Source organism: Pongo pygmaeus, chromosome Y (assembly GCF_028885625.2).
Source record: "Pongo pygmaeus isolate AG05252 chromosome Y, NHGRI_mPonPyg2-v2.0_pri, whole genome shotgun sequence".
Lineage (NCBI taxonomy): Eukaryota > Metazoa > Chordata > Mammalia > Primates > Hominidae > Pongo > Pongo pygmaeus.
Window position 1 is genome coordinate 46,555,551 of NC_072397.2, and position 17,521 is coordinate 46,573,071.

The following is a 17,521-nucleotide window of genomic DNA, read 5'->3' on the forward strand; positions in this document are numbered from 1 at the left end:
AAATTCCATTCCATTCCACCTCCCATTCCATTCCATTCCATTCCACGTTAAATTCCATTCCACATTCCATTCCTCATTTCATTCCATTTCATTCCACATTTCATTCCTCGTTCCATTCATTCCATTCCATTGCACATTACAGTCCATATAACAATCCATTCCATTCCACATTCCATTCCATTCCATTCCACATTCCATTCCATTCCATTCCACATTCCACATTGAATTCCACTTTCCATTCAACGTTACATTCACATTCCGTTCCACGTTCCATTGCTTTCCATTCTACCTTACATTACACGTTCCATTCCATTCCATTCCACATTCCATTGCATTTCATTCCACGTTCCATTCCACAATCTATTTCTTTCCATTCCACATTCCATTCGGTTCCATTCGGCATTCCTTTCAATTCCACATTCCATTCCACGTTGCTTTCCATTCCATTCTGCATTTCATTCCACATTCCATTCAATTCCATTCCACTTTCCATTCCATTCCATTCAACAGTCCATTCCACATTCCATTCTTTGCCATTCCAGTTTCCATTACACTTTCAATTTCATTCAAATCCACATTCCATTCCCTTCAATTCCATTCCACTACACATTCCATTCCATTCAATTCCATTACACATTCCACTCCATTCCATTCTACATTCCATTCCATTCCATTCCACATTCCATTCCATTCCTTTCCATAACACTCCAAATAACATTCCATTCCATTCCATTACTAATTCCATTGCATTCCACGCCACATTCCATTCCATTCCATTCAACATTATATTCCATTACATTCCACGTTCCATTCCACGTTCCATTCCAGTTTCCATTCCACTTTCCATTCCGTTACATTCCACTTTCAATTCTATGTTCCATTCCACGTCCCATTCCAGGATACCTTTCATTCCATTCCACTTTCATTCCACGTTCTATTTCACGTTCCATTCCATTCCATTCCAACTTCCATTTCACGTTCCATTCCATGTTCCATTCCATGCCATTCCACATTTCATTCCATCTCATACCACATTCCATTTCACATTCCATTCCATTCCATTCCATTCTACATTCTATTACAAATTCCATTCCACTCCCTACCACATTGCATTCCAGATAGCATTCCATTCCTTTCCACATTCCATTCCATTCTATTCCAGATTGCATTCCTTTCCATTCCACATTCCTTTCAATTCCATTCCACATTGCATTCCGTTCCTCTGCATTACACTTTCCATTCCAAATACCATTCCACATTCCATTTGATTCCATTCCACATTCCATTCCATTCCATTCCACATTCCAGTGGATTCCATTCCATTCCATTACATTCCATTCAATTCCATTCCATTCCACATTCCTTTCTATTGCATTCCACATTCCTTTCATTCTATTCCATTCCATTACACATTCCATTCCACATTCCATTCCATTCCATTTCACATTCCATTCGATTCCATTCCATTCCATTCCATTCCATTACATTCCGCATTCCTTTCCATTCCGTTCCATATTCCTTTCCATTCCATTCCACATTCCTTTCCGTTCTATTCCATTCCATTCCACATTCCATTCCACATTGCTTTCCATTCCATTACATGTTCCATTCCACATTGCATTCCATTCCATTCCACGTTACATTTCATTCCATTCCACATTCCATTCCACATTCCATTCCATTCCATTCCACATCCCATTCCACTCCATTTTACATTCCATTCCATTCCATTAAAAGTGCCATTCCACATTCCATTTCATTTCATTCCATTCCATTCCATTCCACATTCCATTCCAATCCATTCCACATTGCATTAATTTCCATTTCATTCTACATTCCTTTCGACATTCCATTCCACTTTACATTCCATACCACGTTCCATTCCACATTACATTCCACATTCCATTCCATACCATTACACTTTCCATTCCACATTCCAATCAATTTCATTCCACATTCCATTCCATTCAATTCAACATTCCATACCACTTTCCTTTCCATTCCATTCTATATTCCATTCCACTTTCCATTCCATTACACATTCCACTGCACATTGCATTCCATTCCATTACACATTCCATTCCATTCCATATTCCCTTCCATTCCCGTCCACATAGCATTCCATTCCATTCCATTCCAAATTCCATTCCACATTCCAATCAATTCCACTTTCTATTCCACTCTCCATTCCATTCCATTCCACAATCCATTCCGCATTCCTTTCCATTCCATTCTTTTCCAGATTGCATTCCATTCCATTCCACTTTCCTCTCCATTCCATTCCACATTGCATTCCGTTCCTCTGCATTACACTTTCCATTCCAAATTCTATTCCACATTCCATTTGATTACATTCGACATTCCATTCCATTCCATTCCACATTCCATTCGATTCCGTTCCATTACATTACATTCCATTCAATTCCATTCCATTCCACATTCCATTCCACATTCCATTCCATTCCATTCCACATTCCATTCGATTCCATTCCATTGTATTACATTCCATTCAATTCCATTCCATTGCACATTCCTTTCCATTCCATTCCACATTCCTTTCCATTCCATTCCACATTCCTTTCCCTTCTATTCAATTCCATTCCACATTCCATTCCACATTGCTTTCCTTTCCATTACATGTTTCGTTCCACATTGCATTCCATTCCATTCCACATTAAATTTTATTCCATTCCACATTCCATTCCACATTGCATTCCATTCCATTCCACATCCCTTTCCACTCCATTCTACATTCCATTCCATTCCATTAAAAGTTCCATTCCACATTGAATTCCATTCCATTCCACATTACATTTCATTCCATTCCACATTACATTCCACATTCCATTCCATTCCATTCCACATCCCATTCCACTCCATTCTACATTCCATTCCATTCCATTAAAAGTTTCATTCCACATTCCATTTCATTTCATTCCATTCCATTCCATTCCACATTCCATTCCAATCGATTCCACATTGCATTAAATTCCATTTCATTCTACATTCCATTCCACATTCCATTGCACATTGCATTCCATCCATTACACATTCCATTCCATTCCATATTCCCTTCCATTCCCGTCCACATAGCATTCCATTCTATTCCATTCAAAATTCCATTCCACATTCCAATCAATTCCACTTTCCATTCCACTCTTCATTCCATTCCATTCCACAATCCATTCCGCATTCCTTTCCATTCCATTCCCTTCCATATTCCATTCCATTCCATATTCCACCCCACTTCATTCCGTTTTCCAATCCACTCCATTCTTTTCCATTCCATATTTCATTCCTTGTTGTATTCCACTGCATTCCACATTCCATTGCACATTCCGTTCCAAGTTCCATTCCATATTCCTTTCCATTCCATTCCAGATTATATTCCACATTCTTTTCCATTCCATTCCACATTCCATTGCTCATTCCATTCCACGTTCCATTCCACATTCCATTCTAATTCGTTCCACATACCATTCCACGTTCCATTCGATTCCGTTTCACATGGCATTCCAGATTCATTTCCACTTCACGTTCTATTCCACATTCCATTCCACATTGAATTCCACATTCCTTTCCATTCCATATTCCATTTTACATTTCATTACATTCCATTCCACATTTCATTTCACATTCCACTCCATTCCATTCCACATTCCATTCCACATTCCATTCCATTCCTTTCCAAATTCCTTTCAATTCCATTACTCATTCCATTCCACATTTCATTCCACATCCCTTTACTTTCCATTCCACATTCCATTCCACATTCCACTCCACATTCCATTCCACATTCCATTTCATTCCATTCCACATTCCATTCCATATTCCATTCCACATTCCAATCCACTTTCCATTCCATTCCATTCCACATTCCATTCCACCTTCTATTCCACATTCCAGGCTCATTCCATAGTATTTCATTCCACATTCCATTCCACATTCCATTGCACTCCAATTTACATTCCATTCCACATTCCATTCCTTTCAATTCCACATTCCATTCCACATTCCATTCCGAAGATCATTCCACATTCCATTGCATATTCCATTCCACGTTCCATTCAAGTTCCATTGCATTTCGTTCCACATTCCATTACACAATCCGTTGCATTCCAATTCACATGCCATTCCACATTCCATTCCCTTCCACATTCCATTCCACATTCCATTCCACATTCCATTATGCAGTCCATTCCATTTCATTCCTGTTTCCATTTCATTCCAATCCTCTTTCCATTCCACATTTCATTCCATTCCATTCCACATTCCATTCCACATTCCATTCCAGATTCCCTTGCATTCCATTCCACATTCTATTGCATTCCATTCTATGTTCCATTCCAATTTCCATTAAATTCCACTCCACATTCCATTCCATTCCATTCCACATTCTATTCCTTTCCAATCCTCATTTCATTCCATATTTCAATCCATTCCAGTCCATTACACATTCCATTCAACATTCCATTCCACATTCCGTTCCATTCCATTCCACATTCCATTCCATTCCATTCAATTCCACATTCCTTTCCACACTCAATTCCAGATTCCATTCCACAATCCATTCCGTTCCATTCCACATTTCATTCCACATTCTATACCACGTTCAATACCATATTCCATTCCATGTTCCATTCCACGTTCCATTCCACGTTCAATTCTATTGCATTTCACGTTCCATTCCACATTCCATTCCATTTCTTTCCAAGTTCCATTCCACATTCAATTCCACTTTCCATTCCATTCCATTCAACGTTCCTCTCCACATTCCACTGCATTTCATCCTAATATCCATTCCACACTCCATTCCACATTACATTCAACATTCTATTCCTTTCCATTCCACATTCCGTTCCACAATCCATTCCACATTCCAATCCACTTTGCTTTAAACGTTCCATTAAATTCCCTGTCACATTCCATTCCACAATCCATTCAATTCCACTCCACACTCTATTCCACATTACACTCCACATTCCATTCTGTTCCATTCCACATTCCATTTCACATTCTATTCCACTTTCCATTCCACGTTCCATTCGAATTCATTCCATGTTCAATTGCACTTTCGATTCCATTTCATTCCACAGTCCATTCCACATTCCATTCCACATTCCATTTTCCTTGCATTGCATTTCATTCCACATTCCATTCCACATTCCATTGCATACCATTTCACAATCCATTCCAAATTCCATTCCATTCCATTCCATTCCACATTCCATTCCACTTTCCATTCCATATTCCATTACGCTGTCCATTCTAAATTCCATTCCACATTCCAGTCCACAATCCATTCCACGTTCCATTCCATATTCCAATACGCTGTCCATTCCAAATTCCATTCCACATTCCAGTCCACATTCCATTCTCATTCCATTGAATTTCTTTCCACTTTCCATTCCACATTCTATTGCATTCCAATTCACGTTCCATTCGACCTACCAATAAATTCCATTCCATTGCATTCCACATTCTATTCCACATTCCATTCCACATTCCTTTCCGCCGACCATTCCATTCCATTCCACGTTCCATTCCATTCCAATCAACATTCCATGTCACATTTCATTCCATTCCATTCCACGTTCCATTCCACTTTCCATTCCACGTTCCATTCCACATTTCATTCCATTCCACTTCATATTCCATTCCACATTCCATTCCATTCTGTTCCACATTCTCTTCCATTCCATTTCAAATTCCATTCCACTTAATTCCAATCCACTTTTCATTCCATTCCATTCCATATTTCATTCCATTCCCTTCAACATTGCATTCCATTGCATTCCACATTCCATTCCATTCCATTCCGCATTCAACCACATATTCTATTCCAGATTCCATTCCACATTCCATTCCATTCCATTCGAGATTCCATTCCCTTCCATTCCATTCCATTGCACGTTCCATTCCACTTTGAATTAAACTCTGTTCCACATTCCATTTCTCATTCCAGTCCATTCCATTGCACATTCCATTACATTCCAATCCACATTTCATTCCACATTCCATTGCACAATGCATTCCACATTCCATTCCACTTTCCATACCACATTCCATTAAAGTCCATTCAATATTACATTCTGTTCCTTTCTAAATTCCATTCCACATACCATTCCATTGCGTTCGACATTCCATTCCATTACACTCCTCATTTCATTCCACTTTCCCTTCTATTCCATGCCACATTCTATTCCAAGTTCCATTCCATTCAATTACACTTTCCATTCCACCTTTCGTTCCCCATTCCATTACACATTCCATTCCAGATTTTATTCTTTTCCATTCTGCATTCCATTCCTCATTCCATTCCACGTACCAATCCATTCCATTCCACATTCCATTCCATATTCCATTTAATTCCCTTCCACATTCCATTCTCATTCCACTGCATTACATTAAAGATTCCATTCCACTTTCAATTCAGTTTCATTTCACATTTCATACCACATTCCATTCCATTGCATTCCACATTCCATTCCAGGTTCCATTCCACTTACCATTCCATGTTCCATTCCACATTTCATTCCACGTTACATTCCATTGCATTCCACCTTCCATTTGATTACATTCCACGTTCCATTTCATTTCGTTCCTCATTCCATTCCACATTCCATTTCACATTCCAATCCACATTCTATTTCACTTTCCATTCTATTCCACAATCCATTCCATTCCATTCCATTCCACATTCCTTTCCACTTTCCATTACACATTCCATTCCACTTTCCATTCCACGTTCCGTTCCATTGCATTCCACATACCAGTCCTTTCCATTCCATATTCCAGTCCATTAAATTCCACACTCCATTCCATTGCATTCCATTCCATTCCACATTCCATTCCATTCCATTCCATTCCAAATTCCATTCTATTGAATTCCGCATTCCATTCCACTCCATTCTATTTCATTCCACATTCGAATCCATTCTATTGCTTTCCACATTCCATTCCATTCCATTTCACATTTCATTCCACGTTACATTCCATTCCATTCCACCCTCCATTCCATTACATTCCACGTTCCATTTCATTTCGTTCCTCATTCCATTCCACATTCCATTTCCCATTCCAATCCACATTCTATTTCACTTTCCATTCCATTCCACATTGCATTCCATTCCATTCCGCATTCCATTCCATTCCATTCCACATTCTTTCCACATTCCATTGCACTTTCCATTCCACTTTCCATTCCACTTTCCATTCCATTGCATTCCACATTCCAATTCTTTCCATTCCATATTCCATTCCATTAAATTCCACACTCCATTCCATTGCATTCCATTCCATTCCACATTCCATTCCATTCCATTCCATTCCATTCCATTCCAAATTCCATTCTATTGAATTCCGCATTCCATTCCACTCCATTCTAATTCATTCCACATTTGACTCCATTCCATTGCTTTCCACATTCCGTTCCATTCCATTCCAGATTCCATTCCATTCCATTCCACATTCCATTCCACTTTCCATTCCAGGTCGCATTCCATGTTCCATTCCATATCCCATTCCACGTTCCATTCCTTTCCATTCCACATTCTCATTCCATTTCACATTCTCATTCTATTCCACATTTCATTGCACATTCCATTCCATTCTCTTCCACATTCCATTCGACATTCCATTACATTCCTTTCCACATTCCATTCCACATTCCATTGTATTCCATTCCACTTTCCGCTCCTCATTCCATTCCATTCCATTTCACGTTACGTTCCTCGTTCCATTCCATTCCATTCCACGTTCCATTCCACGCTCCATTCCTAATTCCATTCCACGTTCCATTCCACCTTCCACTGCAAGTTCCATCCCATGTTCCAATCCATTTCTTTCGACGATCCATTCGAAATTCCACCACATTCCATTCCACTTTAATTTCCAAATTACCTTCCACATTCCATTCTTTTCCATTCCACATTCCATTCGACATTCCATTCCATTCCAATCCAATTTCCATTCCACATTCTATTCCACATACCATGCCACATTCCATTCCATTCCATTCCACATTTCATTCCACATTCCATTCCGCATTCCAATCTACATTCCATTCCATTCCATTCCACATTCCATTTCACATTGCATTCCATTCCATTCCACACTGCATTCCACACTGCTTTCCATTCCAGTCCACATCCCATTCTACATTCCGTTCCATTCTTTCCACATTCCCTTCCATTCTTTCCACATTCCATTCCATTCCATTACACATTCCATTCCACATTTCATTCTACATCCCTTTCCATTCCATACCACATTCCATTAAATATTCCATTCCATTCCATTCCACATTCCATTCCAGGTTCCATTCCACATTCCATTCCAGATTCCATTCCACGTTCTACTCCATTACATTCCAAGTTCCATTCCACTTTCCATTGCATTACATTCCACTTTACATTCCACATTCCATTGCCCTTTCCATTCCACCTTTCATCCAATCTTCCATTCCACGTTCCATTCCGTTTCATTCCAGTTTCCATTCCACGTTCCATTCCATTACATTCCACGTTCCATTCCACATTTCATTGCACATTCCATTCCCCATAACTTTCCTTTCCATTCCACATTCCATTCCACATTCCATTCTTCATTACCTTGCTCGGTCCATTCCACGTTCCATTACAAGTTCCATTCCACGTTCCATTCCATGAAATTTCACGTACATTCCACAATCCTTTCCGTTCCATTCCACTTTCGTTTGCAAATTCCATTCCGCATTCCATTCTGTTAAATTCCACATTCCATTCCATAGTCCATTCCATATTCCATTCCATATTCCATTCTGTTCCATTCCGTTACATTCCACGTCCCATTCCACTTTCTGTTCCATTGCATTCCACGTTCAATTCCACATCCCATTGCCCATTCCATTCCAAGTTCCATTCCACGTTCCATTACACGTTCCATTCCATTCCATTCTACATTCCATTCCACGTTCCATTCGATTCCAATCCACTTTCCATTCCTCATGCCATTCCATTCCATTCCACTTTCCTTTGCACTTTCCCTTCCACATTCCATTCGATTCTATTCCAAATTCCATTAGATTCCATTCCATTCCGTTCCACTTTCCTTTCCATTGCCTTCCATTCCACATTTCATTCCATTGCATTCCGCATTCCATTCCATTCCATTCTATTCCATTCCACATTCCACTCCATTCCATTCCATTCCACATTCGGTTCCATTGTATTCCACATTCCATTCCATTCCATTCCATTTCTCCTTACATTCCCGGTTCCATCCCACGTTGCTTTCCACGTTCCATTCCATGTTCCATTCCTCGTTCCATTCCTTTCCATTACACATTCCATTCCTTTCCATTCCACATTCCATTCCATTCCACTTCACATTCCATTCTACGTTCCATTCCATTCCACTTCATATTCCATTCCATGTTCCATTCCATTCCATTCCACCTACCATTCCACGTTCCATTCCATTCCATTTTACGTTGCATTCCACATTCCTTTCCACGTTCTATTCCATGTTCCATTTCACTTTGCATTCCATTCAATTGGAGGTTAAATTCCACGTTCCTTTCCATTCCATTCCACGTTCCATTCCACATTCCTGGGAACATTTCATTCAACGTTCCATTACACATTCCATTCTACCTTCCATTACACGTTCCGTACCACTTTCCATTCCACATTCCATTGCATTCCATCCTGCATTCCATTTCACATTCCATTCCATTCCATTCCACATTCTATTCAACATTCAGTTCCACATTCTGTTCCATTCCATCCCACCTTCCATTCCATCCCACCTTCCATTCCTTTCCACATTCCATTCCACATTCCATTCCACATTCCATTCCATTCCATTCTACATACAATTCCATTCCATTCCACATTCCATTCCACATTCCATTACATTCCATTCCATCTTCCATTCCATTCCATTCCACATTTCCATTCCATTCCGTTCCACATTCTGTTCCACATTCCATTCTACATTCCATTCCATTTCATTCTATTCCATATTCCATTACATTTCATTCAACATTCCATTCTATTCCATTCCACATTCCATTACATTCCTTTCCAGTTTACAATCCACGTTCAATTCCACTTTCCATTCCATTCCAATCCACGTTCCATTCCACATTCCCTACCATTCCATACCATTGCATTTCACAATCCATTCCATTCCATTTCACTTTTGATTGCACCATTCAATTCCACATACCATTACACATTCTATTCCACATTCCTTTCCACATTCCTTTCCATTCCACTCTACTTTCCATTCCTTTCCATTCCACTTTCCTTTATATTCCATTCCACGTTCCATTACACGTTCCATTCCATTAAATTCCAGGTTCCATTTCACATTCCATTCCACTTTCTATTCCACATTCCATTCCGTTCCATTCCATATTTAATTCCACATTCCATACCACATTCCACTGCGTTCCATTCGACATTCCATTTCACATTCCATTCCACATTCCATTCCACATTCCATTCCACATTCCATTCCATTGCATTCCTCATTTGATTCCACATTCCATTCCATTCCATTACATATTTCATTCCACTTTTCATTCCATTCCCGTCCGCATCTCATTCCACATTCCATTCCATTACACATTTCATTCCACTTTTCATTCCATTCCGGTCCGCATCCCATTCCACATTCCATTCAATTCCTTTCCACATTCCATTATATTTCATTACTCATTCCGTTCCACATTTCATTCCACATCCAATTCCATTCCATTCCACATTCCATTCCACATTCCATTCCATTCCACATTCCATTCCACATTCCATTCCACATTCCATTACATTCCATTCCATATTCCATTCTCATTCCATTCCACTTTCCATTCCATTCCATTCCGCAATCCATTCCACATTTCATTCCATTCCATTCCACATTCCTTTCCACATTCCATTCCACATTCCATTCCGTTCCATTCCACATTCCATTTCATTCCATTCTATTCCATTCCATGTTCCAATGTCCATTAAATTCCATTCCACATTCCGTTCCGTTCCATTCCTCATTCCCTTCCATTCCAATGCACATTTCATTCCACATTTCGTTCCGTTTCCTTGCACATTCCATTCCACACTCCATTCCACATTCAATTTCTTTCAAATTCCACATTCCATTCCATTCCATTACACATTCCTCTCCGCCTTCCATTCAAAATTCCATTCCACATTCCATTGCAGTCCATTCCACATTCCATTCCACATTCCATTGCATTCCATTCCACATTCTATTCCACATTACATATTCCTTTCAATTGCATTCCACATTCAATTCCACGTTCCATTCCAAATTCCATTCCATTCCACTACACATTCCATTACACGTTCCATTCCATTCCATTTGACGTTCCATTCCACGATCCATTCCATATTCCTTTCCATTCCATTCTACATTACATTCCACATTCCTCATTCCATTCCACAATCCATTGCACTTTCCATTCCATTCCATTCCACATTCCATTACATGTTCCATTCCTTTCCATTCCACGTTCCGTTCTAGGTTGCATTGCACATTCCATTCCACATTGCATTCCACATTCCATTTCACATTCCATTACATTACATTCCACATTCCATTCCAATACATTCCACTTTTCATTCAAGATTGCATTCCACATTGCATTCCACATTCCCTTCCATTCCATCCCACATTCCATTGCAAGTTCCCTTCCATTCCATTCCACATTCCATTCCACTTTCCATTCCATTACTTTCCACTTTCCATTCCGCGTTCCTCTCCACAGTCCATTACACAATCCATTCCACTCCATTCCATATTCTATACCATTCCATTCCATTCCACAATACATTCAGCATTCCATTCCACATTCCATTTCACATTCCATTGCAGATTCCATTCAATTCAATTCCACATTTCGTTCCATTCCATTCCACATTGCATTCCATTCCATTCCACATTCCATTCCGTTCCATTCCACATACCATTCCATTCTATTCCACATTCCATTCCTTTCCATTCTATTACACATTACATTCCATTTCATTCCACATTCCATTCAAATACATTCCACATTCCATTACACATTCCATTCCACATTCTATTCCATGATCTGTTCCATGACATTCCAGATTCTATTCCATTCCATTCCACATTCCATTCCATTCCATTCCACATTCCATACCATTCCATTCCACATTCCATTCCATTCAATTCCTCATTCCATTCCTTTCCATTGCATTCCACATTCCATTCCATTCTGCATTCCAATACTTTCCATTCAATTCTATACTACATTCCATTCCATTCCATTCCACATTCCATTCCATTCCATTACACATTCCATTCCGCTTTTCGTTCCACGTTCTCTTCCAAGTTCCAATCCATTCCATTCCAAATTCCATTCCATTCCATTCCACATTCCATTCCATTCCATTCCACTTTCCTTTCCACATTCCATTCCACATTCCATTACACATTCCATTCCACGTTGCATTGCATTCCGTTCCACGTTCAATTCCACGTTCCATTCCATTCCATTCCACGTTCCATTCCACATTCCATTGCACTTTGCCTTCCACTTTCCATTGCACATTCCATTCTACGTTACATTCCACGTTCCATTCCACGTTCCATTGCTCTTTGTATTTCGTACCATTCCAAGTTCCATTCCATATTCCATTCCATTCCATTCCACATAAAATTCCACATTCCATTCCGTTCCATTACACTTTCCATTCCACATTGCGTTCCACACTCCATTCCACAATAAATTAGAATCAATTATGTTCTATTTCACATTCCATTCCACATTCCATTCCTCATTTCATTCCATTGCATTCCACATTCCATTCCACATTCAATTTCAAATTCCATTACACATTATATTCCAGATTGCATTTCATATTCCATTCCAGATTGCATTCCAGTCCATTCCACATTCCATTCCACATTCCCTTCCTTTACATTCCTCATTCCATTCCATTCCATTCGAAATTCCATTCCACTTTCCATTCCACGTTCCAATCCAGTTTCCATTCCATTCTATTCCACATTCCATTCCGTTCCATTACACATTTCTTTTCACATTCCATTCCACATTCCGTTCCACATTCCTTTCCACATTCCATTCCATTGCATTCCCCATTCCTTTCCATTCCATCCCACGTTCCATTCCACATTCCATTCCACTCCTTTCCACATTCCATTCCACATTCCTTTCCACGTTCCATTCCATTCCATTACAAGTTCCGTTCCACGTTGCTTTCCACGTCCCATTGCATTCCATTACACGTTCAATTCCACGTGGAATTCCATTCCATTTCACGTTCCATTCCACAATCCAGTCCATTTCATTTTAGATTCCATTTTACATTCCATTCCACCATCCATTCCACATTCCATTCCACAGTCCATTCCACATTCCATTCAACATTCCATTCCGTTCCATTCCACATTCCATTCCACATTCTACTGCATTGCATTCCACATTCCATTCCACATTCCATTTCATTTCATTACCATTCCATTCCATTCCTTTCCACGTTACATTCCACTTTAGTGTCCACGTTCCACTCTATGTTCCAATACACATTCCATTCCTTTCCATTCCACGTTCCATTCCATTCCATTTCACATTCCATTGCACATTCCATTCCATTCCATCCAAAATTCCATTTCACATTCCATTCCACATTCCATTCTGCATTCCATTCCACACTCCATTCCACATTCAATTCCACATTCCATTCCATTCCAGTCCACATTCCTTTGTACATTCCATTCCACATTCCATTCCATTCCAATCGTCTCCACATTCCATTCCATTCCTTTCCTCATTCTATTCTATTCCATTCCACATTCCAATCCATTCCATTGCACATTCCATTTCATTCCATTCCATTCCATTCAACATTTCATACCAATCCATTGCATTACACTTTCCATTCCTTTCCATTGCACGTCCCATTCCATTCCATTCCACAATCCATTCCATTCCATGCCACCTTTCTTTCCTCGTCCCATTCCAAATTCAATTCCACGTTCCATTCCAGGTTTCATTGCACGTATCATTCCCCTCCATTGCACATTCCATTCCATTCCCCTCCACCTTCCATTCCACATTTCACTCCACTCCTTTCCACATTCTTTTCTACATTCCATTGCATTCCACTGCAAATTCAATTCCACATTCCATTCAATTCCATTCCATTCCACATTCCATTCCATTATGTTACATATACCATTCCGTTCCATTTCACATTCCATTCCATTCCACTCCATTCCATTCCATTCCACTTTCCATTCAATTCCATTCCATTCCATTCCACAATCCATTCGATTCCATTCCACATTCCACTCCATTTATTTCCACATTCCATTTCATTCCATTCCACATTCCATTCCATTTCAATCCTCTCCATTTTCCATTCCATTCCACTCTTCACTCTATTCTTTTCCATTCCAAATTCCAATGCATTCCATTGCAAATTCCATTCCATTCCACAATCCATTCCGTTCCATTCCAACTTCCATTCCACCTTCCTTTCCACATTCCATTACATTTCATTCTATTCCATTGCATTCCATTCCGCATTCCATTCGATAATATTCGCCTCCACTTTCCATTCCTTTCCATTGCACATTGCATTTTCTTCCATTCCACATTCCATTCCATTGCACGTTCCATTCCATTCCATTCCATTCCATTCAACATTCCATACCATTCCATTCCATTCCACACTCCATTCAATTCCATTCCATTCCATTCCACATTTCATTCCATTCCATTCCACATTGGTTTCCATTCCATTCCGCATTCCATTCCAAATCCCATTCCATGTTCCATTCCATGTTCCATTCCACGTTCCATTCCACGTTCCATTCCACGTTCCATTCCAGAATCCATTGCATTCCATTCCACAATCCATTCCAATCCACATTCCATTCCATTCCATTCCATTCCAGTTTCCATTCCATATTCCATCGACTCTTTTCCACATTCATTTCCACATTCTATTCCGTTCCATTTCAACTTCATTTGCACATTCCATTCCATTCCATTCCACTTACCATTCCATTCCATTCCACATTTCATTCTATTCCATTGCAATCCACTCCAAATTCCATTCAAATCCATTCCATTCCATTCCACATTCCATTTCGTTCCATTCCCCATTCCTTTCCATTCCATACCACTTTACATTCCATTCCATTAAACATTCCATTACACGTTGCTTTCCACGTTCCATTCCACGTTCCATTCCTTTACATTCCACGTTCCATTCCACGTTCCATTAAATTTCGTTCCACTTTCCTTTCCACATTCCATTACATATACCTTTCCTCATTACTGCCGGTCCGTTCCACATTCCATTCCGCATTCCATTCCACATTCCATTCCATTCCACCTTCCATTCAAAATTGCATTCCACATTCCATTCAAAATTCCATTCCACATTCCATTCCATTCCATTCCACATTCCCTTCCATTACATTCCACATTCCAGTCCACATTCCATTCCAGGTTCCATTTCATTCCATTCCACATTCCATTATACGTTGCATTCCATTCCATTTGTTGTTCCATTCCACGATCCGTTCCATATTCCATTCCATTCTATTCCCCATTCCATTCCACATTCCATTCCACATTGCATTCCATTCCTTTCCACACTGCATTCCAAATTCCATTCCACATTCCATTCCATTCCATTCCGCGTGACATTCCACGTTCCATTCCTCGTCCCATTCCATTCCATTCCACATTGAATTCCACATTCAATTCCATTAAATTTCACGTTGCATTCCAACATTCCATTCAATTACATTCAACATTCCATTCCATTCCTCCCTCCTTTCCACTTTCCATTCCACATTCCATTCTACCATCCATTCAAAATTCCATTCCACATTCCATTCCATTCCATTCCACATTCCATTCCATTCCTTTCCACGCAACTTTCCATTTCATAGCACATTCCCTTCCACATTCCATTCCATTCAAATCCACATTCAGTTTTATTCCATTCCATTCTTGTCCACATTCTTTTCCATTCCATTCCATTCCACATTCCATTCCATTCCTTTCCACACAACTTTCCATTTCATAGCACATTCCCTTCCACATTCCATTCCATTCAAATCCACATTCAGTTTTATTCCATTCCATTCTTGTCCACATTCTTTTCCATTCCATTCCATTCCACATTCCATTCCAATTTATTGCACATTCCATTTCAATCCATTCAACATAAATTTCCGAATTTCATTCTGTATTCCATTACATTCTGTTCCATAAATCATTACATTGCATTCCACATTCCATTCCATTCCATTCCACATTCCGTTCCATTCCTTTCCATTCCAGTCCACATTTTATTCAATTCCACTCCATTCCATTCCATATTCCATTCCATTCCAATGCACATTCAATTCCATTCAATTCCTCATTCCATTCCGTTCCATTCCATATTCCATTCCAATCCATTCCACATTCCATTCCATTCAATTCCACATTCCATTCCTTTCCATTGCACATTCCATTCCTTTCCTTTCCATTCCACGTTCTATTCCATTCTATTCCACTTTCCAATCCATTCCCTTCCACATTCAATTAAATGCCATTCCATTCCCCATTCCATTCCATTCTATTATTCATTCAATTCCACGTTCCATTCCACTTTCCTTTTCATGTTACATTACACGTTCCATTCCACTTTCCATTGCACGTTCCCTTACACCTTCCATTCCACGTTTCATTCCACGTTCCATTCCATTCCATTCCACATCCCATTCCATTCCGTTCCACGTTCCATACCGTTCCATTCCATTCCATTCCACATTCCATTCCATTCCATTCCACATTCCATTCCATTCCATTCCACATTCCATTCCATATTCCATTCCATTCCATTCCACATTCCATTCCATTCCAATCCACATTCTATACCACTCCATTCCATTTCTTTCCACATTCCATTCCATTCCATTCCACATTCCATTCCACATTCCATTCCATTCCATTAAACATTCCATTCCACATTCCATTCAATTCAATTTCACATTCCATTCCGTTCCATTACAGATTCCTTTCCACAGTACATTCGTCATTCCATTCCTCATTGCATTACATATTCCAATCCATTCCACTACACGTTGCATTCCATTGCATTCTACATTCCATTTCACATTCCATTCCATTACAATCCCCTTTCCATTCCGTTCCATTACACTTTCCATTCCACATTCCATTCCATTCCATTTCACATTCCATTCCATTCTATTACACATTCTATTTCATTCCATTCCACATTCCATTCTACGTTCCATTCCAAGGTCCATTCAAATATTTCACATTCCCTTCCGTTTCAATCCACAATACTTTCCATATTCCATTCCACATTCCATTTCACATTCCGTTCCACATTCTCTTCCACATTCCATTCCATTCAATTCCACATTCCATTCCGTTCCATTTCACATTCCATTCCACATTCCATTCCACATTGCATTCCACGTTCCATTCCACATT